Source organism: Macrosteles quadrilineatus, unplaced genomic scaffold (assembly GCF_028750875.1).
Source record: "Macrosteles quadrilineatus isolate MER2022 unplaced genomic scaffold, UCM_ALF_1.0 Scaffold_1__1_contigs__length_201487025, whole genome shotgun sequence".
In the NCBI taxonomy this organism is placed as follows: Eukaryota; Metazoa; Arthropoda; class Insecta; order Hemiptera; family Cicadellidae; genus Macrosteles; species Macrosteles quadrilineatus.
Window position 1 is genome coordinate 87,102,430 of NW_026542594.1, and position 23,295 is coordinate 87,125,724.

A 23,295-nucleotide genomic window follows, 5' to 3' on the forward strand; every position below is an offset into this window, starting at 1 on the left:
ATCGGATGTTATAATGCTAACGGACACATAAACATATTTTATTTTAACAGTTTATTGCCAAATCAAATTGTTTACCAAATTCTATAAAAATTTCTTATTGTAGATAAAAAACAAAACTGTGGATAGCTCACCAACAAGGCATTGTTAGTAAAATATCTTTCTTGATTTTCGTTTTGTCTTGAAACATATTCCAAAATTGTTATACCACTTACGGGACACTCTGTAGGCCTATACTACTACAAATAAATCATCATAATTTGAATTTCCTAAATAACAATCCAATTGTCATGTTTTACAGAGATATCATACGTACTACATTATGATGTTGAAGTTAGCGATTAACTGTTGATTGGTTCAATCAAACTATTGTAATGCAGTCAGGTGGCCTTGTTACAGTAAACGACGTTAATGTCGTCAGTTGAGTGAGATGGTGACGTAATGCTTAGATAGAACAATGGCTTTACGTTTCTATGGATCTCATCAGGGCTGGCATCTACATTGAGTGATTAATGAAACCACAACACCAGGGGCATGTCTTTTATTTGTTAATATTCTTTGATATAGTGCGGTTTAACAAATAATAAGTCACTAACACAAGACAATGCCTGGGATTAGATTATAAACAACACACCAATGAGAAATTGATTACTATGCAGGCATAGCTGAAAATACAGCGAACCTCTCAAATCCTGACCGGGACGCAGCCCGTTTGCATAAGCCAACAAATCTCAATACAAAATATAGCCCACAGATAAATCTCAACATTCCAGATCCATAAATACCCCGCCGCAGCATACCTGCAGACTAAGCGAATTTCCATTTGCTAGTTGGATTTTCAATTAAATCTATTTAAATAACATTAGGTTTAACAAGTACCTAGGTTAGCTGCTACAGGGAGGGAAATAAAGTGTGTTTTTTGTAAAACATTAATAGCTTAGTATAACATAAATACATTTGGCAAGTTTGATCAAAATATATCCATAAACAAGCAAACTACAACAATTTCATTATCCTCCATACAAATACCGGTAACATGGGATTTTTTTTTAATTTTCTCCATAACCTATAACGTAAAAAAAACACCTAAATATAATAAATTGTTTGAACCCCCATAACACCCCGTTCCCTAAGCGCGATCATTTGCAAACTCATCCTAGTTTATCGCTTTGTCACGTGACAGCTCAATTCTCTACTTGTTACTCTAACCTAAGTAACCTCCACAGCAATGTTATATTTTATCCTGACACCAAAATGTTCCCACAACATGGATGACACTCTACTAGGTCCTCAGTCACAGAGGCTTTGTCACGTGACAGCTCTATTCTCTACTTGTTACTCCAACCTAAGTAACCTCCTCAACAATGTTATATTTTATCCTGACATAACAATGTACACACAACATGGATGACACTCTACTAGGTCCTTAGTCACAGAGGCTTTGTCACGTGACAGCCCTATTCTCTACTTGTTACTCTAACCTAAGTAACCTCCTCAACAATGTTATATTTTATCCTGACATAACAATGTACACACAACATGGATGACACTCTACTAGGTCCTTAGTCACAGAGGCTTTGTCACGTGACAGCCCTATTCTCTACTTGTTACTCCAACCTAAGTAGCCTCCTCAACAATGTTATATTTTATCCTGACACCACAATGTACACACAACATGGATGACACTCTACTAGGTCTTCTGTCACAGAGGCTTTGTCACGTGACAGCCCTATTCTCTACTTGTTACTCCAACCTAAGTAACCTCCACAGCAATGTTATATTTTATCCTGACACCACAATGAACACACAACATGGATGACACTCTACTAGGTCCTCAGTCACAGAGGCTTTGTCACGTGACAGCCCTATTCTCTACTTGTTACTCCAACCTAAGTAGCCTCCTCAACAATGTTATATTTTATCCTGACACCACAATGTACACACAACATGGATGACACTCTACTAGGACCTTAGTCACAGAGGCTTTGTCACGTGACAGCCCTATTCTCTACTTGTTACTCCAACCTAAGTAGCCTCCTCAACAATGTTATATTTTATCCTGACACCACAATGTACACACAACATGGATGACACTCTACTAGGTCTTCTGTCACAGAGGCTTTGTCACGTGACAGCCCTATTCTCTACTTGTTACTCCAACCTAAGTAACCTCCACAGCAATGTTATATTTTATCCTGACACCAAAATGTTCCCACAACATGGATGACACTCTACTAGGACCTTAGTCACAGAGGCTTTGTCACGTGACAGCTCTTTTCTCTACTTGTTACTCCAACCTAAGTAGCCTCCTCAACAATGTTATATTTTATCCTGACACAACAATGTACACACAACATGGACGCCACTCTACTAGGTCCTCAGTCACAGAGGCTTTGTCACGTGACAGCTCTATTCTCTACTTGTTACTCCAGCCTAAGTAACCTCCTGAGCAATGTTATATTTTATCCTGACACCACAATGTACACACAACATAGACGACACTCTACTAGGTCCTCAGTCACAGAGGCTTTGTCACGTGACAGCTCTATTCTCTACTTGTTATTCCAGCCTAAGTAACCTCCACAGCAATGTTATATTTTATCCTGACACCACAACTTACACACAACATAGACGACACTCTACTAGGTCCTCAGTCACAGAGGTTTGTCACGTGACAGCTCTATTCTCTACTTGTTATTCCAGCCTAAGTAACCTCCACAGTAATGTTATATTTTATCCTGACATAACAATGTACACACAACATGGATGACACTCTACTAGGTCCTCAGTCACAGAGGTTTGTCACGTGACAGCTCTATTCTCTACTTGTTATTCCAGCCTAAGTAACCTCCACAGTAATGTTATATTTTATCCTGACATCACAATGTACACACAACATGGATGACACTCTACTAGGTCCTCAGTCACAGAGGTTTGTCACGTGACAGCTCCTTTCTCTACTTGTTACTCCAGCCTAAGTAACCTCCACAGTAATGTTATATTTTATCCTGACATCACAATGTACACACAACATGGATGACACTCTACTAGGTCCTCAGTCACAGAGGTTTGTCACGTGACAGCTCCTTTCTCTACTTGTTACTCCAGCCTAAGTAACCTCCACAGTAATGTTATATTTTATCCTGACATCACAATGTACACACAACATGGATGACACTCTACTAGGTCCTCAGTCACAGAGGTTTGTCACGTGACAGCTCCTTTCTCTACTTGTTACTCCAACCTAAGTAACCTCCACAGCAATGTTATATTTTATCCTGACATAACAATGTACACACAACATGGATGACACTCTACTAGGTCCTCAGTCACAGAGGCTTTGTCACGTGACAGCTCTATTCTCTACTTGTTACTCCAGCCTAAGTAACCTCCTGAGCAATGTTATATTTTATCCTGACACCACAATGTACACACAACATAGACGACACTCTACTAGGTCCTCAGTCACAGAGGCTTTGTCACGTGACAGCTCTATTCTCTACTTGTTATTCCAGCCTAAGTAACCTCCACAGCAATGTTATATTTTATCCTGACACCACAACTTACACACAACATAGACGACACTCTACTAGGTCCTCAGTCACAGAGGTTTGTCACGTGACAGCTCTATTCTCTACTTGTTATTCCAGCCTAAGTAACCTCCACAGCAATGTTATATTTTATCCTGACACCACAACTTACACACAACATAGACGACACTCTACTAGGTCCTCAGTCACAGAGGTTTGTCACGTGACAGCTCCTTTCTCTACTTGTTACTCCAACCTAAGTAACCTCCACAGCAATGTTATATTTTATCCTGACATAACAATGTACACACAACATGGATGACACTCTACTAGGTCCTCAGTCACAGAGGCTTTGTCACGTGACAGCTCTATTCTCTACTTGTTACTCCAACCTAAGTAACCTCCTCAACAATGTTATATTTTATCCTGACACCACAATGTACACACAACATGGATGACACTCTACTAGGTCCTCAGTCACAGAGGCTTTGTCACGTGACAGCTCTTTTCTCTACTTGTTACTCCAACCTAAGTAACCTCCTCAACAATGTTATATTTTATCCTGACACCACAATGTACACACAACATGGATGACACTCTACTAGGTCCTCAGTCACAGAGGCTTTGTCACGTGACAGCTCTGTTCTCTACTTGTTATTCCAACCTAAGTAACCTCCACAGCAATGTTATATTTTATCCTGACACCACAATGTACACACAACATAGACGACACTCTACTAGGTCCTCAGTCACAGAGGCTTTGTCACGTGACAGCTCTATTCTCTACTTGTTACTCCAGCCTAAGTAACCTCCTGAGCAATGTTATATTTTATCCTGACATAACAATGTACACAAAACATAGACGACACTCTACTAGGTCCTCAGTCACAGAGGCTTTGTCACGTGACAGCTCTATTCTCTACTTGTTACTCCAACCTAAGTAACCTCCACAGCAATGTTATATTTTATCCTGACACCACAATGTACACACAACATGGATGACACTCTACTAGGTCCTTAGTCACAGAGGCTTTGTCACGTGACAGCTCTATTCTCTACTTGTTACTCCAACCTAAGTAACCTCCACAGCAATGTTATATTTTATCCTGACATCACAATGTACACACAACATGCACGGCACTCTACTAGGTCTTCTGTCACAGAGGCTTTGTCACGTGACAGCTCTATTCTCTACTTGTTACTCTAACCTAAGTAACCTCCACAGTAATGTTATATTTTATCCTGACACCACAATGTACACACAACATGGATGCCACTCTACTAGGTCTTCTGTCACAGAGGCTTTGTCACGTGTCAGCTCTATTCTCTACATTTGTACTCCAACCTAAGTAACCTCCTCAACAATGTTATATTTTATGGATGACACTCTACTAGGCTTTTTGTCACAGAGGCTTTGTCACGTGACAGCTCTTTTCTCTACTTGTTACTCTAACCTAAGTAACCTCCACAGCAATGTTATATTTTATCCTGACACTACAATGTACACACAACATGGATGACACTCTACTATAGGTCCTCAGTCACAGAGGCTTTGTCACGTGTCAGCTCTATTCTCTACTTGTTACTCCAACCTAAGTAACCTCCACAGCAATGTTATATTTTATCCTGACACCACAATGTACACACAAAATGGATGACACTCTACTAGGTCCTTAGTCACAGAGGCTTTGTCACGTGACAGCTCTATTCTCTACTTGTTACTCCAACCTAAGTAACCTCCTCAACAATGTTATATTTTATGGATGACACTCTACTAGGCCTTTTGTCACAGAGGCTTTGTCACGTGACAGCTCTTTTCTCTACTTGTTACTCTAACCTAAGTAACCTCCACAGCAATGTTATATTATATCCTGACACTACAATGTACACACAACATGGATGACACTCTACTATAGGTCCTCAGTCACAGAGGCTTTGTCACGTGTCAGCTCTATTCTCTACTTGTTACTCCAACCTAAGTAACCTCCACAGCAATGTTATATTTTATCCTGACACCACAATGTACACACAACATAGACGACACTCTACTAGGTCCTCAGTCACAGAGGCTTTGTCACGTGACAGCTCTATTCTCTACTTGTTACTCCAACCTAAGTAACCTCCACAGCACTGTTATATTTTATCCTGACACCACAATGTACACACAACATGGATGACACTCTACTAGGTCCTCAGTAACAGAGGCTTTGTCACGTGACAGCTCTATTCTCTACTTGTTACTCCAACCTAAGTAACCTCCACAGCACTGTTATATTTTATCCTGACACCACAATGTACACACAACATAGACGACACTCTACTAGGTCCTCAGTAACAGAGGCTTTGTCACGTGACAGCTCTATTCTCTACTTGTTACTCCAACCTAAGTAACCTCCACAGCACTGTTATATTTTATCCTGACACCACAATGTACACACAACATAGACGACACTCTACTAGGTCCTCAGTAACAGAGGCTTTGTCACGTGACAGCACTATTCTCTACTTGTTACTCCAACCTAAGTAACCTCCACAGCAATGTTATATTTTATCCTGACACCACAATGTACACACAACATAGACGACACTCTACTAGGTCCTCAGTCACAGAGGCTTTGTCACGTGACAGCTCTATTCTCTACTTGTTATTCCAGCCTAAGTAACCTCCACAGCAATGTTATATTTTATCCTGACACCACAACGTACACACAACATAGACGACACTCTACTAGGTCCTCAGTCACAGAGGCTTTGTCACGTGACAGCTCTATTCTCTACTTGTTACTCCAACCTAAGTAACCTTCACAGCAATCTTATATTTTATCCAGACACCACAATGTTCACACAACATAGACGACACTCTACTAGGACCTTAGTCACAGAGGCTTTGTCACGTGACAGCTCTATTCTCTACTTGTTACTCCAACCTAAGTAACCTCCACAGCAATCTTATATTTTATCCAGACACCACAATGTTCACACAACATAGACGACACATAGTTAACCTAGTTATTTTTTGAATTTGTACAGTTTAGAGCACGTTAACACTGTTGATATATTAATTTAAAAGCGTGTATCGTCTGAATACAATAAAATGTTGATCGGAGACTTACTGTAAATATCTTGAACAAATCTCCAATCTAAAACAAGATCTGCAACACAAAAAAATATTTTGAATTAGGCTTAAATGAGTACCATAATTTGTTAAACTATAATTGTAAATCTAAATATGGATATCGTAATACATTAAGCGTATATCGAGTTTCAAATACACATTTTATATATAAGTTTATTGCTTGTAATACTTTACTTAACGTAACATAGTTCTCAGCTCCCCTATATTTACTACAAGAAAAATATACTACAAGAAATGATTTAAGTTTTGTTGACTTACGTAATCATAACTAACTGGGGATTTGGTCGACCAAACGATTGGGATTTTTATTGCTAAATCATTTGGAGTTATGATCCAATTTTATCGTCACTAGTATATAACGTAACTATGTATTAAGGTATATTTAGGCGTGCTTTGTAGAGCTCTCATAGGCTGAACGTCAGGGGGAAGGATGTTGGTAAAATTCTAAGATAAATGGGTAATTTTGTATGATATCCAGATAGGGTTAGCTAATTTTCAAATTTTTGTACTATTAAGGTATTAAAACCTGGAGGGTCAATATAATAAGATTTATCATTAGGCATTTGGTCTACCCTGTGTAAGTTTGACCTTTGAGCCTACACATTATTATAAATATTCATTATTTGGCTCAACTATTGATTATGGATGCTTCTGTGAGCTTTACGTAAAATTAACCATTGATAATTATTGTGTAGGCCAGGATTCATTGTTGAATTATCATCTAACCACAGAATTAGCTGGCATGTAATTTGTATTTAGCTTTTTATACTTTTTACAATATACTGTACACAATATTCAAATTACACACTTGCCATTTAATTGCCATGCGATATTGTTAATTTTTGTATGCCAAACTTCAGTCCTTTTAATATGAAATCGACATCTTAGAATTTAGTTTTATGTTATGTGTATTTGAATGCAATTTCGAAAATCTTTTTACGATAACTGTTTTAACTGTTGAAGAAAAATGTATAACCTGGAAGAGCTCGGAGGAATAAAGTAGTTGCTTACTGGATTTATTTTTATCTTTAAGAGGGTGCATTTGTCCATTGAGGATATTGAATTGCTTCAAAATCGCCGTTTAAAATCTTTCGGTTAAAAAGAAAAAAATACAAAAATAAATTAACTGTATCACGTTTTATTCCCATATAGAAACAAATATACTTATTACGACACTGACAAATAGATATGGGTAAAATAGAGTAAGCTAGACTACAATAGGATAAGTTAAGATGAGTTACTCTCACTGACGCATCTGAATAGATTATCAAATTTGGAAATCTAATATTCCAGACCGTCTAGCTTCAACCACCAAACTCAATATGACATCTGTCCTGATATTTAAATGAGTTTGCTTGTATTCGAGGCATCGCTTGTCTGAACTAATGTTGTTAAACTTTAACAGGAATACGATTATTCGACCAAAACCATTTTAAAGCTACGTCCTTGATTACGGTGGTTTTTTCAACGTATCGCGCATACGATAATAGTAAGTACTTGTTCCCGGCAGTATATTTGAAGTATCTTACAGTCAAAGAAACAGCAACATCAACGCAATTTTGATTTATTACATCTTACAAATTACCTTACTTTCAATTCCCACTTCCCGCTTCTCGGTGCTCTAAATATCGCAATATCCGAATGTCATCAGAAGGACTCGGAGGGATGGGGTCATCAGAAGGGCTCGGAGGAATGGGGTTCATCAGGGCTCGGAGGGATGGGAGTCGCCAGAAGAGATCGTAGTGATGGGAGTCGCCAGAAGGGCTTGGAGGGATGGGGTTATATTTCATGGCGCCAGCTGGACCTTTTCCAAACTTCCCAAATAATATGCATTATCCTCTTTAATATTTGGCAATATTTGATGTCATTAATCTCAATTTCTGGATGTTTGCCATTCGTCGTCATTTTTAAATTTCCTAATTGGGATCAAATGATTTATTACTAGTTACAAGTTAATTACTAATCGGTTCTATTATGTTAGGGTCAGTAAGTTATTTTTTTTTATTGAGTTCACAATAATACGAATTGCTCCATAATCATTTGCAAATATTACTTCTCCGTGATGAAAGTCAATGATTATATTTGCATTGCAATGTCCGGCTTTGAAAACCTTCAATAATTATAAATAGTAAATTACTTATACATATATTAAATACAATTTAGTTTAATTGCCCAAAAGTTAGTTTTGATTCACACTAATGTCGACAAACAAATCAAGCAAATGAAGCAGAAGACTGTATTTCAACTGGTTGACAGCCTTTGGTAGGCGATAACTACTCTAGTTAATTAACTACAGTATTGTTTTGTCGAGGAGCAATTTCTGTTGTAATGATCCTAACTCCAGTGGAAGGCAGTTAAGTGTTTTCGCGTCGGAGCTAACTAATCGTATAGCAAGTTTCTTTGGCGGTTCCCAAATGTCCAAGTTTGCTGAATTAGTCCTGATGAATAACTTCCTGCCAGTAGTACATTGAATGTATAATTTTACTACATTGTTCTACTGGATCGTTCATTACTATTTAATTATATAAACTGAAAGTGCGTCTATATAAACTCCTAAAATCCCTTGAATTTAATTTTCAAACGGTTGGGATCGTTGATAAAAAATTTGAAGCAGTGCATAGGTTGTTTAAAACGACAAAATTTCTTATTTCACAATTTCAAATAAAAACCTATACTATATCGTTAGGTTAAATACGAAGGATGCAGGAGGCTTTAACAAAATGATTAACAAAGAATACTGCACGGCTTTCAAAACTATGTTGATGGAGAATAGAGAAATGACTACAATAAACAATGTAATAAAAATAAATCAATTTGTAATCATGCTCATAGAGAAAAAGATAATTAGAATACTGTAATAACTACGATATCCAATACAAATATTTTACGACTAATTTAGGGAGCTTTTTTAATAACATTCTCATAGAGAATAAAGTAATTTCTACGATAACGGTAATACATCTGAAAGTGCCATCATGTTCATATATTATGGTGTGTATGTCGGTATGTCATTACGGTAGAATTTGTCATAGCGGTAGTATGATTGCCACCACAGGGCAATTGTTGTTTATGTTTATGATCCGAACCGTTTCTTTCTCATAATCCGTGGAATCATACAAACAACCCGCCAAATCCTTCACTGCATCGTCGAAAACTACAAAATGTCATTTTATTTTCCTTGAGGTAAAACCCTCAATTCAATATTAGCGTAGTGTATAATATTTTGCGGTAAAAGACTCGGTAAAAGACTTAGTATATTGAATTGTTTACAAAAGTATTTAGACAATGAAAGGGGAAACATTGGAAATGTGCACTCAAGCGAAACAAAGCATAAAAGCCTATTGAATGTTTACAAAAGGGACGTGCTAATTACTACACGCACTGTGTGGATAATAAGCAGGGAACCCTCATGCAGCCCTTACTCAGCATGTGTATGTGGTACTTCCAGCAACAAACCACTTGCTTTGGTTCGGACCGACAAGTGACCTTCAATTACAGTACACCATTTGTATATGCGTAGTTTGATTACCTATTGTAAGAATCATACGAAAACAGAAATCATGCACATTGAATCTTAGACACATTGAATCAAGCATGTGAAATATTTTCACATTGTTAAAAAGAAATTTTCTATCCGTCAGAAAAGAAGTTTTGTTGTCCTTTAAAGCCAATTAACAAGCTTTAAATTAATTCCCTCTCTTATATATTTTTTATCTCCACTTAATATGTTCCAACATTATAGTTCTGGTCCTCCAAAAGAATTCTCTTAGCTGTCCTCGATTTATTCTCTTATCTCAATTACTGATTTTATTTTCGTGGTCAGGAAAACCCCATTACAAACTTTGGTCCTTCGAGCCGGTTAATGAATACTGTATCTGTCCTTGTATTCTATTCCCAAATCCCTCACATACTTATTACAATCTATTCAATCAACATTTTTCCATCTCAAGCTATGGAACTACTTTATTTCTTCTCATGAATTCCTTATTATTTCTGCCGATTCATAAAGCATACCGAACCGACGTACCTTATTTAAAATCCTTTATTGACGTTAATAACTTTCAATAATTATATAAAATTTTACCCCACATTAATATTAATGTTAAATGCATATTACTATAGACTGATAAAATACTTCCCAGGAATGTGTCATATCTGCTATAATATAATATGAGTAACGTTTGCGCACAATGATTTCAAAAACGGTACCCACGATTTCCTCCGATTTGTTAAAAATATCTTAGTTTTAGGCTAAACGGGAAAATATTGTGCACGGCTCGTCCAAAAATATCCCTTCTAGGCTCTGTTCTGGGAAAATTCGTTTTTCGTTAAAAACTTATAATAAAATTTCAATATTTTAAACATTAGTCTTATGGATTTTCAAGTAGCTATTGGCAATTTTAAGAAAATGTAAATAAATGAATTATGACATGCAACAAATCATCTAAAGTACAAACGCGAATTACTAAATGCAGTACAAAATAAAAGAACATTCAAACGAAAAAATTTGGAATTGATCATAAATACACTTGGGGTGTATAACTAAGCAAGGGATGAATACGACTATTAAAAACATATTTTACCGCAAAATAATATGCACTACGCTAATATTGAATTGAGGGTTTTACCTCAAAGAAAAGTAACTGACATTTTGTAGTTTTCGACGATTCGCTGCAGGAATTAGCGGGTTGTTTGTATGATTCCATGGATTATAAGAAAGAAACGGTTCGGATCATAAACATAAACAACAATGACCCGAAAATAAACATGTTTGTATTATCATTTCTATGCAATTGTCAAAAGCGTCCAAAACGTTGACTGAAGATGACTCCTATGTGAGTTGAAACCGGTAGCAACTCAGCTACAAACAGGATCGCATAGATGCAGGTATTTACGCCAATTTATAGTATTCAGTACATGTATAGCAACGAAATACAGTTATATTTTATAATACCATGGATATTGCAGAAATATAAGACTATGCTTATTTGACGTCTTGAACAAATTATGTACCACAAGCAATGCTCGGTCCCCTGGTACTATTATTTATCTGACAACGTCTTTAAGGTTGTGCTGCTACTTCCCCCCTAAAGATCTTAACAAGGATGCACTTACTGCGTTATTAAAACCTTCCTTGATTTGAAATACTGTGATCCTTACTTTGAGTATACAAGCAACCACCTAAATAAACATTCATTCTTACCCTTCTAGCTAACATTTTATCCCCCTCCCCAGTAAATGTTATGAAACACGTATTTTCCGAACCACTTCTAAGATTTTCTTCGCACTTACTAATTGTTTCCTTTTAGTATTTACTGCTACACTTATTTTTCCCTCTTGTTGATAGAATACAAAATATACTCCATTTGACCGCACACATGACTCTGCGTCTTACTTGTACCTGAATTATTTTCAGCCATCGATGGGTCATGGTGTTTCCACACTCTTTTGTATACAGAATTTATCCTAGACGTGGCACTATTCTTACCTTAAACTATGTTGTTCAAATAAATACACTATCTACAATTTAGAAACGACAAACTTGGAAAACAAATATTCCAAATACTGCAGAGTCAAATTTGTATTAAAAACGTGTACACAACTGAACAAGATTATTTATGTAGGTGTGAGGCATTGTGATAGTGGCTTGATAAAAAGAAACTAAAACAATATCGAGTCAGACGTCAAACAGGTGTTTTGTTACTTTATGAGAAGGACTTTTAAATATGATACGGATGAGTTGACCTTTAAAGAAAAGCGTGCTCTTAGAGTACAGTTTGTTCTTGAGAAAAGTTGTTATTCATAAACAAAGAAAGCTATCATGAAACATTTTACAAATTGATTTCATTAAAACATTATTAAGCGTGTTATTATTCACATAAGGTTACTCAGTATGTTACTGAAAAGAATATATTAATTTAATGATGATAATTAATTACAACGGTTGTATAAAAAAATTGGGGTAAGCAGGGGTTCAAATGCCCCCGATGCAGCAAACCTGCAGATCATGCTACTTTCCATTCGCCTGTTTGGTTTTTATTTAAAATATTACCTCAAACATGTCAGACTTATTCTTGTTTAAAAAAACATTAGGTTTACTTAGGTATTATTCTATTAGTACATAGCTTTTCTGCTACAGTAAAAGTAGTTGAGTGTGTTTTTCGTTGCGAAAACTTAATAGATTGGTATGAAATAAATAAATTTACCAAACCTTATCAAAATACCCTATACGAGTCACATTTCGGTTACAGCTTTTTTGTATAAGGGAATTTAGCAGAAGATTATTAATTAAACAGTACATTTAGACGTATCCTAAAATGGTATAAAGATTTTCTTTTCTTTTGCTTTTTGTGTTTTATTATAACATGAAATTATTTAAATTTTAGAATAAAAGAAATGAACACTTTGGAAATTGTAATTATTGACATAGCCTGAGCACAAAGTATATACATCAATGCACCACTAGTAACATAGTATATTACAAAGTAAACTGGGTAATGTGTTGTTGAAAAGCAAATCTCTCTTTGACATGAGTGTTCTGACAGTGAATTTAGAGTACTCCTCCTCCTAAACACATTGTAAAATGTTGTTACGTTTTAATGTACAGTTTCGCACTTCAAAGCACCGTTCAGTTTAAATAGTTTGCCAATACAAATGTCAAAATCAATTATTGAAACTAATGTAGTCAAACATCTTTCTTGATTTAACTTCAAGAGACTAAAAACAAAGGGATATTCCAATAAAGTTAAGAATATGCACCAAAATGTCATATACACGGATACAGAAAACCGCAATTTAATGTAGTTTTAAACTAATGTTTGTATAATCTTGGTCACTCACATTAGTGAAGTGCTGCGTGCAATGATCCTGGACATATGTTTCAAGCAGAAAATGTAATACAGTAATGAAATATGTTCCGTCATTTAGATCACACTTCATATTTTGTTCCACCGTTCCATACTAAACGCGAAAGCATTGCTTGTGTACGGCTCTGATACTTAAATTCCCCCACCACACCGTGAAGTCATATCGAGCTAAATATTAGTTTAATGTATTATAATTGTGCCTCTTGGAAAAAACAATACTGAAGCACATTTTATTACAAAATAAATACTTAGGGCCGCTTTCCCCAAATCAAGTTTAACTCTGATCACGGTTTAAACTCTAGTTTAACCTCAGATTCACTTTCCCCAAAATAATTTCTCCGTTTAAACTAGGTTTAAGTTAACCCTCCATTGAAGCTGGTTTAACTGGCGATCCATGGGTTAAACCAGGAGAGAAGAATAATAGCTTGATTTTAATTGGCTCTTGGCTGACTTGTTACGTTCGGCAGACGGCAATGGCAAATATCATTGTTTGACGTTTGTTAAACATAACCTAAAATAAATTGAACTGGAAATAAATTAAGAAATAGCAAACCAGAACCTATGTAGACAATTAATTCATGAATATTTCAAATTTAAAGATATAAGGCTACAGATATACAGTAATGGTTTTAAGGTTTTTAAATGCGTAGAGTAGGCCTAAATTATTATATTTTCGGTAGGTAGTAACTTATCGTAGTTGTGTACAATCGATAGCTTACCTCCGCAGCAACGCAACAGTGGTTGGAAAGTTTGCTCATAAGAAGCCTTTTGGTTTGATTTCATTTTAACACGAGTCTTACATTACACAAGGGTAAATATTAGTTACCATTCGGGCCTAACCACTAGCCTATTATATTATCATGTGTAAATTAACAACTACTGTAGTAGGCCTAAAATTAAAATTTAGTTTAGAAACATTGATCGAACGTGTCTAATGCTGAGTAGCCTAGGCCTGCCATTGCAAAGGATAGGCTCTAGTTTTTAATCCACAAACATTATTTTTGCGTCATTCCCAACATTTTATTTTCCCATGATTGTAATTAATGCTTTTATTTGATGCGTACAGTAGGCCTACTGTTTAATTAAGTTTGAGCGTAAATAAACACAAGAAATGAAATGCTTATAAATTAGCATCAGTACAATTTATCAGCCTGCAAATAAAAATTTTTCTTTTTAATGTCAACAATTGGAGACAATGACACGAAACTTAATACAAATAACCAAAACACGAGATAATTAATGACAGGTATGTCATAGTGGGAAGTTAAACAGCTAATATTGCAGACAAAATTGCATAACAGTGTTGCCAACATTGTTGCTTGCAAAGAAAAGCTAGGTTAAACTAAACTTTCATGACAAAATAGTGGGGAAAGCCATCCTAAGTTTAACCCACCGATTAAAGTTAACCGAGATTAAGTTAAACTTGATTTTATTTCATCCTCTTTGTTTTAATTAAAACTAACTCTCTTCTCAGCAACATGTGTTTGTTGTCATATTAAATTATTTCTTATTATTATATTGTTAACATATGTTGCATTTCAAATGTAAATAAAATCTGAGTTCTTGTTCTTTTGTAACCATTAAAAAGTGTGTTCATTTTTTCTCCCTCTCATAATCTCAATTTTAATATTTCCATATCTCTACATATTATCCCTCTGGTCCTTCGAACTTATTATCATTAAACCCCTTTCTCATTTCTATTTTCCATTTTCAACCATTCCCTATAACTTTAATAACCATTCCCTACATTCATTGGTCCTAATCGAGCCTGGATTTTGAATTTCAGTCTTTGGATTCCATTCTCAGAACACTTTCAAGCTATCGAAATATCCTTATTTTATCATTCAATCTCTTAATGTTTCTCCCCACTCTCATAGTGTCACAAACTCTATCTAATTCTTAGTAAAGTTTCACTCCCTCTGTTTTGTCCAACGTCTTGAGATTGCGAGGATTAGGTAGCGATCTGGCTACCAGATCAATTTCACTCTCAAACTTTAACAAATCAACCCTTCTCATCCAAAATTCTTTTGAAAAGATTCTCAAATCTGTACAAGAGCTTGAAACACTTTCCCCCTCAATCTTGTCAGTAATACAAATCAGAACTTTAAACAACTTCTCGAACCAGTTAGAAAAGAAACATGAAGCCTATGAAAATTACCTGGAAAGAGCCTTGGATCATATATCAGAAGAATTAGATTTGGATGCAGTAAGTGACACTGAAGACAAACTGCGACTGCTATTCGTCGAAGCAAAGTCTCGCATTGAAGCACTTCTCCAACAGCAGCCGCAAGATGTTCCAGAAGAAAATAAATATTCAACAAGAATTAGTGACATCTCAGCTTCATCATCTGCTCACGTAAGACTCCCAAAACTAGACCTCATCACGTTTGATGGTTCTCCTCTACAGTGGGTGAGTTTCATCAATTTATTTGACACAAGCATTCATCTGAATGAAAACATTTCAAACGTCACAAAATTCCAATACCTTATCAGTGTACTAAAAAATGAACCACTAAATCTCATAAAATCGTTCAATATCACTTCAGCCAATTACTCAATTGCCTACACCTTCATCCACTCATGTCCCGAATGACACAGCTCCCGTATATCTTTGCTCACAGATAACACGTTTTGCCTCTTCTCAGCTTGCCAACACCCCATCCATCTCTCTAATTCCAACAACTGACTCTACATTGCACAAGATTAGTGACACCTCTCTCTACTCTGAAGAATCCAAACAAAAGATTCAGCGATTCTCTTCACTTCAAGACCTCAAGTGGCAACCTCACAAGATCTGCACACAAAGTGTTCCCTTTGCCAATTGTGGATTTGTGAACTGTTTTTGTTGAATCCACTGGGGATTCAAGGCCCCCGGTATGTTCAGTAAACTTGAACATTTTATTTCATCCTCTTTGTTTTACTTAAAACTGACTCTCTTCTCAACAACATGTGTTTGTTGTCATATTAAATTATTTCTTATTATTATATTGTTAACATATGTTGTTAACAATATAATGAATGGGTGCCATGATGGTGCCATGGGCGCCATCAACATGAAATACAGTTGCATTTCATATGTAAATAAAATCTGAGTTCTTGTTCTTTTGTAACCATTAAAAAGTGTGTTAATTTTTTCTCCCTCTCATAATCTCAATTTTAATATTTCCATATCTCTACATATTATCCCTCTGGTCCTTCGAACTTATTATCATTAAACCCCTTTCTCATTTCTATTTTCCTTTTTCAACCATTCCCTATAATTTTAATAACCATTCCCTACAAATCATTCAAAAGCGGCCCTTAGAGTTGTTTTAGGATGGTATTTTAAAACAGTGTAATATTTTTGTTGGATTTACCGATGATCTAATTATTAGAAAAGATATTCTTTTCAAAACGAGATCGGACCCTAATGCTGATGGAGGTTGGGGCTATTGGCAAAGTTTAAACAATCCGACAGTTCAACGCTGTTACAGCCTAGAGTTCGCCTCCAAACTGCCCCAACTGTCGTTTTTCTTTCTTTTCAGAAGAACAATATGGCTTAACGACCCTGCAATGTTCTTGATTGATCTTCTTCTAACTAGGAGAGGAAGAGATTTAACTTTACTGATAAGTTGCGACTGTTGAACGTCAACTACAAACAGCAAACGTTATAAAACAAAACAATTCATAAACAGCATATATTAAATGTTACACACAGAAGAGAACATATGTATACAAGGCACAGGGTGTTTCAAAAATCTCACCCGAAACTCCATGGTGATGTTCCCTAAGTAAAAAAAAAAAAAAAAAAAAAACTATCTGATAAACATATGCCGTTTTCCGTCTGTCGTTGTGTATGTATTTTTTAACATAACTTTCCATAACTTTGGAACCACTTGAGGTATCAACATCAAACTTGGTACGTGTATTATGGCTATTACGAGCTATTCTTTTGCAAAGCATCAAGTTTATACTTTGTATAATTTCAAAATGGCGGCCATTTTAATTTTTCCAAGCTTGGGAGTCTGTACCTTTTAGGCCCTAATGCTATCTAAATGGGAAGATATGCACCAATATAGGTACGCATTCCTCAGCAACCTATAAACCATTTCAAGTTAAGATTTTTAATACATGGTCTCTATGCTATAGGGTACCCGGCTTGCTAGTTAAAACTTAAATATATTCTTGTTTTAAATTTTTTTATTTTGAAAATAAAAGAAAATAATATGTAATTTTTTTACCTGATGAATTTTTTATGTTACCTTGGTAATGACTTAAACCAAATAATTTTAAACTAAAATAGGTATCAAGCACTATTTACCATGATGTGAAGAAGATATGTGTGAATTTTCATATTGCTATCTCTTATAGTTTTTAAGTTATGCGTACCTAACTTTTAAAAAACACTATTTTCGGTAAAACGCACTTGAAGTTCTAAGGTGCTGAGGTCGCGAATCCTAAGAACGTTGAAAAATATCGTGCAGTACTATTTTTTTGTTTTATTTTTATATAAACAACTTTTGCAAAATATGAAGCGTTATATATAAAAATAAACACAAAGAATCAAAAATTTTTTTAAGATAAAAAAAAAAAATATTTTTTTTTCACCAAAAAGGTACAGACTCCCCTTAATAACTCAAAAACCATAGGATTTATATAAAAATGTTACAAAAGACAAAAGGATGGACATTTAATTCACTTTTGAGAAATGTACAATTTGTACAAGGTCATAACACAAATAAGGAAGAAAAAGAAAATTTTCTGAAGTTAAAAAAATTGGCAAATTCAATTAATTGGCAGGTATTACCATTATAAAAATGAAGTTTTCTCCGTTTTTGTGTCATGACCCTATATAAATTGTACATTTCTGTAAAGGGAATTAAATTTCTACCCTCTTTGTCTTTTTAACTTTTTATAAATCCTATGGTTTTGTGAGTTAGAAAAATGTAAACAGCCGCCATTTTGTTAATTTGATATTATACAAAATTGAAACTTTGATACTTTGCGAAAATTGATCCCATTAGTCATACACGTACCAAGTTTGAAGTTGGCCCCTTAAGTCGTTTCGAAGTTATGGGAAGTTATGTAAAAGATACATACACACTGACAGACGGAAAACGAAGCGAGATAGGGCATATGTTTATATATTATTTTTTGTTTGTTTTGACCTAAGGAACATGCCCACGGAGTTTCGGGAGAGAGTTTCGAAACACCCTGTAGATAAGGAACAGTTAAAGCTGAATTCACTATGAATATAGAATTAACAAAAACAACAAAAACTACAATTCATCACTTTTGAGTGTTTAGGTAGCTTATAGTGATACACAATATTTGTAGTTGTAAGACTAAAACAGTTTTCGAAATAAAGCAACAATCTGCAATGAATCTTATAACAGTCATATATTTCCATAGTTTTCAAGTGGGCTGAGAAAATGTTTCCTCAAGTGTAATTACTGGAGAAGAAACTTCAAGAACGGATGAAGACAAAGACAACATCTCCCGTCTTACTTGCGCTAGCTTTGACACGACACTTACTGTACATGTTTTGTTCAAAGAGACAGACTGCATTACTAATAATGGTATCCAATGTCAACATCCTTTTTAATGAAAGTTCAGAATAGAGGAATTAGTTAACGGGGATTTTGCTTCGTCTGAGGTAGTTTGTAATAAAGTTGTATTAACGTGTACTACATAACCTAGTTTACGAGTCAATGTAACCTTTGGATGTATCTTAAACCAGCCATGAAAGTGACTGTTGTCTATGGTTGTCGTAAAAAGTGACATTGGGTTCACTTCAATAAAAAGACATTATGATTGTTCGACATTAAAAATGTAAACAGCTGATTTCGCAACATTTCACTTTGCCCACAACTTCACTCCTTCCGATTAACAATTGAACAAAGGAAACTTAGGCCTATTAATGGAGGTACATTTATTTATGAGGAGAGCAATACTATTTTCACCTATTGTTTTTTAAACAGGAGGCCTAATATGGAAAAATGTGGTTTAAAGATTAAAGTTTTTCGGTTGTGTGTTTGATCACCATTGTATTAACATTTATGTTTTATTAAATTTTGTTACAACTAAAGTAAGAGTTTTTAGTTGTCACGTAATAACAACTATAAACAAAATATAAGTCAAGAAAAATAAACCCTCTAATTGCTTATTATTGAGTGTATTGTTCCAAGATGTGTCGTCGTAGGTAACACTAAGCTTGTACCTGGTAATCAACGCTTGTGGCAAGTGAGACACCAAAAATCAAAACCCAAAAGAAAAATGTCATCGACACTTTCTTTCTACATGAATTATGTGGAAAGTGTAGATGACATTTTTCTCTAGTTTAAAAAGTGCCAGTTTTGTCACTAGCTGCACTAGTAATAACAGATTGCGACAGATGCCACCCATAGCCATGATTTAGTTATTGGTTGGTTGTAGTAAGTATTAAAGTAAAATAAGCCTGTCCCGTATAACTGTCCCGACCGCCACTGACTCAGCATTTCCCATTAAACACCCGTCATTTGCACACACGACAAACTGATTGTGAGCTTCTCACTTGCCACAAGCGTTGATTACCAGGTACAAGCTTAGTGTTACCTAGGATGACACATCGTCGAACAATACAGTCAATAATAAGCAATAAGAGGGTTTATTTTTCTTTACTTTTATGTTCTTTAAGTGAACCCTCTTTTGCACGAAAGCTAAAGCTCAGTTTAATCCCCTCTTATAGTTTGAAAGTCGGTTACATGACGCATTCATCATTTCCATGGCCCGAACAATAATTCGCAAAATTTTTTGCCAACATAAAACATATCAAAGAACCAAAACAAAAAAAAATAACCGTAAGGAGGTTGTTCCATATCTTTGCCTCTATTTTAAACAAATATTTCCTTTAACTTCACTTCTGCTTTAGTATATAATGGGAAAATTGAGCTGAAAGATGTATACGAATGTTTTATGTGTTAGAGCCCAAGTGTAGAGTTACAACAAGAATTAATGTAACTAGTATTACAATTGATTTTTTAAACTTAGCATTTACGACAATTAGCTAAGTTTTTATTCATCATCTCGTTGTTAAATATCAGTCCCTCTATCTTCAGGACTTTGCATCTTAGCTTTGGTCTTTGGAAAAGTCCGTAGTTTTTTTAGTTTTTCTATGAACAGTGACTAAAGTAACAGTAGCTAAAGTGGTAAAGTGAACAGTGGCTGAAGTAGTTTTTCACACTACTTCAGGCTAGACCTAGCGGTTGCGGCGTTATCACTTAGATAAAATCTGTCATATGTTTGTTGTTCTTTAATATTTATTTAGTTATTTTTAAGATCATCTGGAGATTGTTTTTGTATTGTATTTACAAATAATTCAGTTGGTAACATTTTATTCCTAAGATGAAAATTGTTAATCAATATAAAACTTCTTTATTTGACATGGTGGCAGCGGTTTAGTTTTTTTAAATGCCAAAAAACAATAGATTATCAATCAGAGGAAACAAATAAAATCAATCATCAGAAACACATAATGTTCTAGAACCAAGACAGCAGCAAAATAGGACTACATCAGTCATGTTTCAACCTCCTGAACCTTTTGATTCAAAATATCCAGAATTATGGGAAAAGTGGTTTAAGCGATTTGAAAGGTATAGAATTGCATCAGGACTGGACAATGAACCTCAAGTAAAACAAGTAAGCTGCTTGATTTACTGTATGGGGCCTGATTCTGAGGATATCTTATCAAAAGCACACCTCTCAGAAGATGACAAAGCCTCATATGAATCGGTAACAGAAGCCTTTGACAACATATTTACTGGCAAAAGAAATGTCATATACGAACGAGCAAAGTTTAATTCAAGATCACAACAACCAGATGAATTATTTGATACATTTCTGGCAGACATAAAGCTCAATGGCCGAACACTGTTCATTCAAGAACCTTAAAGCAGAACTAATACGTGATAGAATTGTAGTGGGTATAACTGATAAACGTTTATCGGCCCAATTACAAGAAGATTCAAATCTTACATTGGAAAAAGCAGTTCAAAAATGCAAACAAAAAGAGTCTATCAGCAAACAAGCAGCTGAACTAGAAATGATATGCCAAGGAAAACATGCAGAAGTTGACCGAATCAAATCAGACCAAAAACAAAGTGCAAGATTTAACAAAACCCATGATTTAAAGACAGCTAGGAAAGAATGTTGTTGGAACTGTGGAGGTCCAATGCACCCCAGGCACTTATGCCCTGCTAAAGATTTAGCATGCCATTACTGCCAAAAAATCGGTCACTTTGCCAAACATTGCAGAAACAGATTATTAGAGACTAAAACAACGGACAACACGAAGAGACTCAACGAAATAAGACGTTTGGACAAGCCTGACAACACTGAAGCTTCAGTAGCATATTTAGGACCTGTGAATGCTTCATGCTATGACTCCAGTTCTTGGTATGTAGAAATATTTATCAATAACCAGTTAGTTAAAGCGAAACTTGATTCAGGCGCAGAAGTTACAGCCATTCCTTCAAATGTTATTCATGCAAAACTTATGAAATCTGACCGTATACTCAGGAATGCTGATCAGAGGGAACTAGATGTAAGAGGTATGTTTATAGCAGACATAGCTTACGATGGGAAAATGGTAAAAGAAAAGGTGTATGTTGTTGCAGGATTAAATGAACCTTTACTTGGAATTCCTGCGATTAAATCTTTAAATCTCATAACCCTTAGAAAACCTGATACTGCAGGACTTAACTCAATTACCTTAGACTCTGTATTAACTAGCCACCCTGAGCTTTTCATTGGTCTGGAGAATATAAGATTGAATTGAACGAAAACGCTCAACCGCACTCGGTTCGAGCTCCAAGAAACATATCAATTCCTTTACGTTCAAAAGTGGAGACAGAATTGAACAGAATGTTGGACTTAGGAGTGATAGAAAAAGTAGAGTCTCCAACTGACTGGTGTGCACCAATAGTACCAGTACTCAAGCCCAATGGTAGTCTACGTTTGTGTGTTGATTACACTGAACTTAATAGGAATGTTAAACGGCCAAAGATAATACTACCAGATGTAGAAGAAACACTAGGGCAAATCGGGCGCTCTAAAATATTTTCAAAACTAGATGCCCAGTCAGGGTTTTGGCAGATAAAAATATCACCTGACACAGCTAAACTAACTTCTTTTATTACTCCATTCGGTAGATTTTATTTCAAGAGATTACCCTTTGGCATTACAAGCGCACCAGAGTTTTTCACTACACAGATGTTTAAACTTTTAAATGGTATCGATGGGGTATTATGTCACATGGATGACATACTTATACATGGCCGAACACAAGAGGAGCATGATTACCGGCTCACTCAAGTATTAGATCGCTTAAAAAAAGCAAAGGTTGTACTGAACAAAGAAAAATGTTCTATTTCCCAAACATCTGTGAAGTTTCTTGGAAACCTGATTGACTGTAATGGTATCAAGGTCGATCCTGATCGTATACGAGCACTCGAGGAACTTCCCCCCCTAAAGATATTGCGGGAGTTCGATGATTAAATGGTATGTTGAATCAACTGAACAAGTTCATTCCAAACTTAGCTGATAAAACTGAATCATTCCGTGAGCTTACTAGAAAGAATAGACAATTTTGTTGGACAAGTCAACATCAAGAAGCCCTTTCAGACATTATACAGACCGTCAATGAATCAATATCTTTAACTAAGTATGATGTAAATGCTGAAGCTATTGTTATAGCCGATTCATCAGCATATGGATTGGGTGCAATGCTACTTCAGGTTGAAGATATATC

General features: G+C 35.5%; 1 protein-coding gene across 1 annotated transcript in view; it reads right to left on the reverse strand.

Annotated features, from left to right (window-relative positions):
- LOC128982796 (uncharacterized) overlaps positions 1-23,295 on the reverse strand; it is a 135,384-nt gene that overhangs the window by 89,980 nt on the left and 22,109 nt on the right. The window lies entirely within an intron of this gene.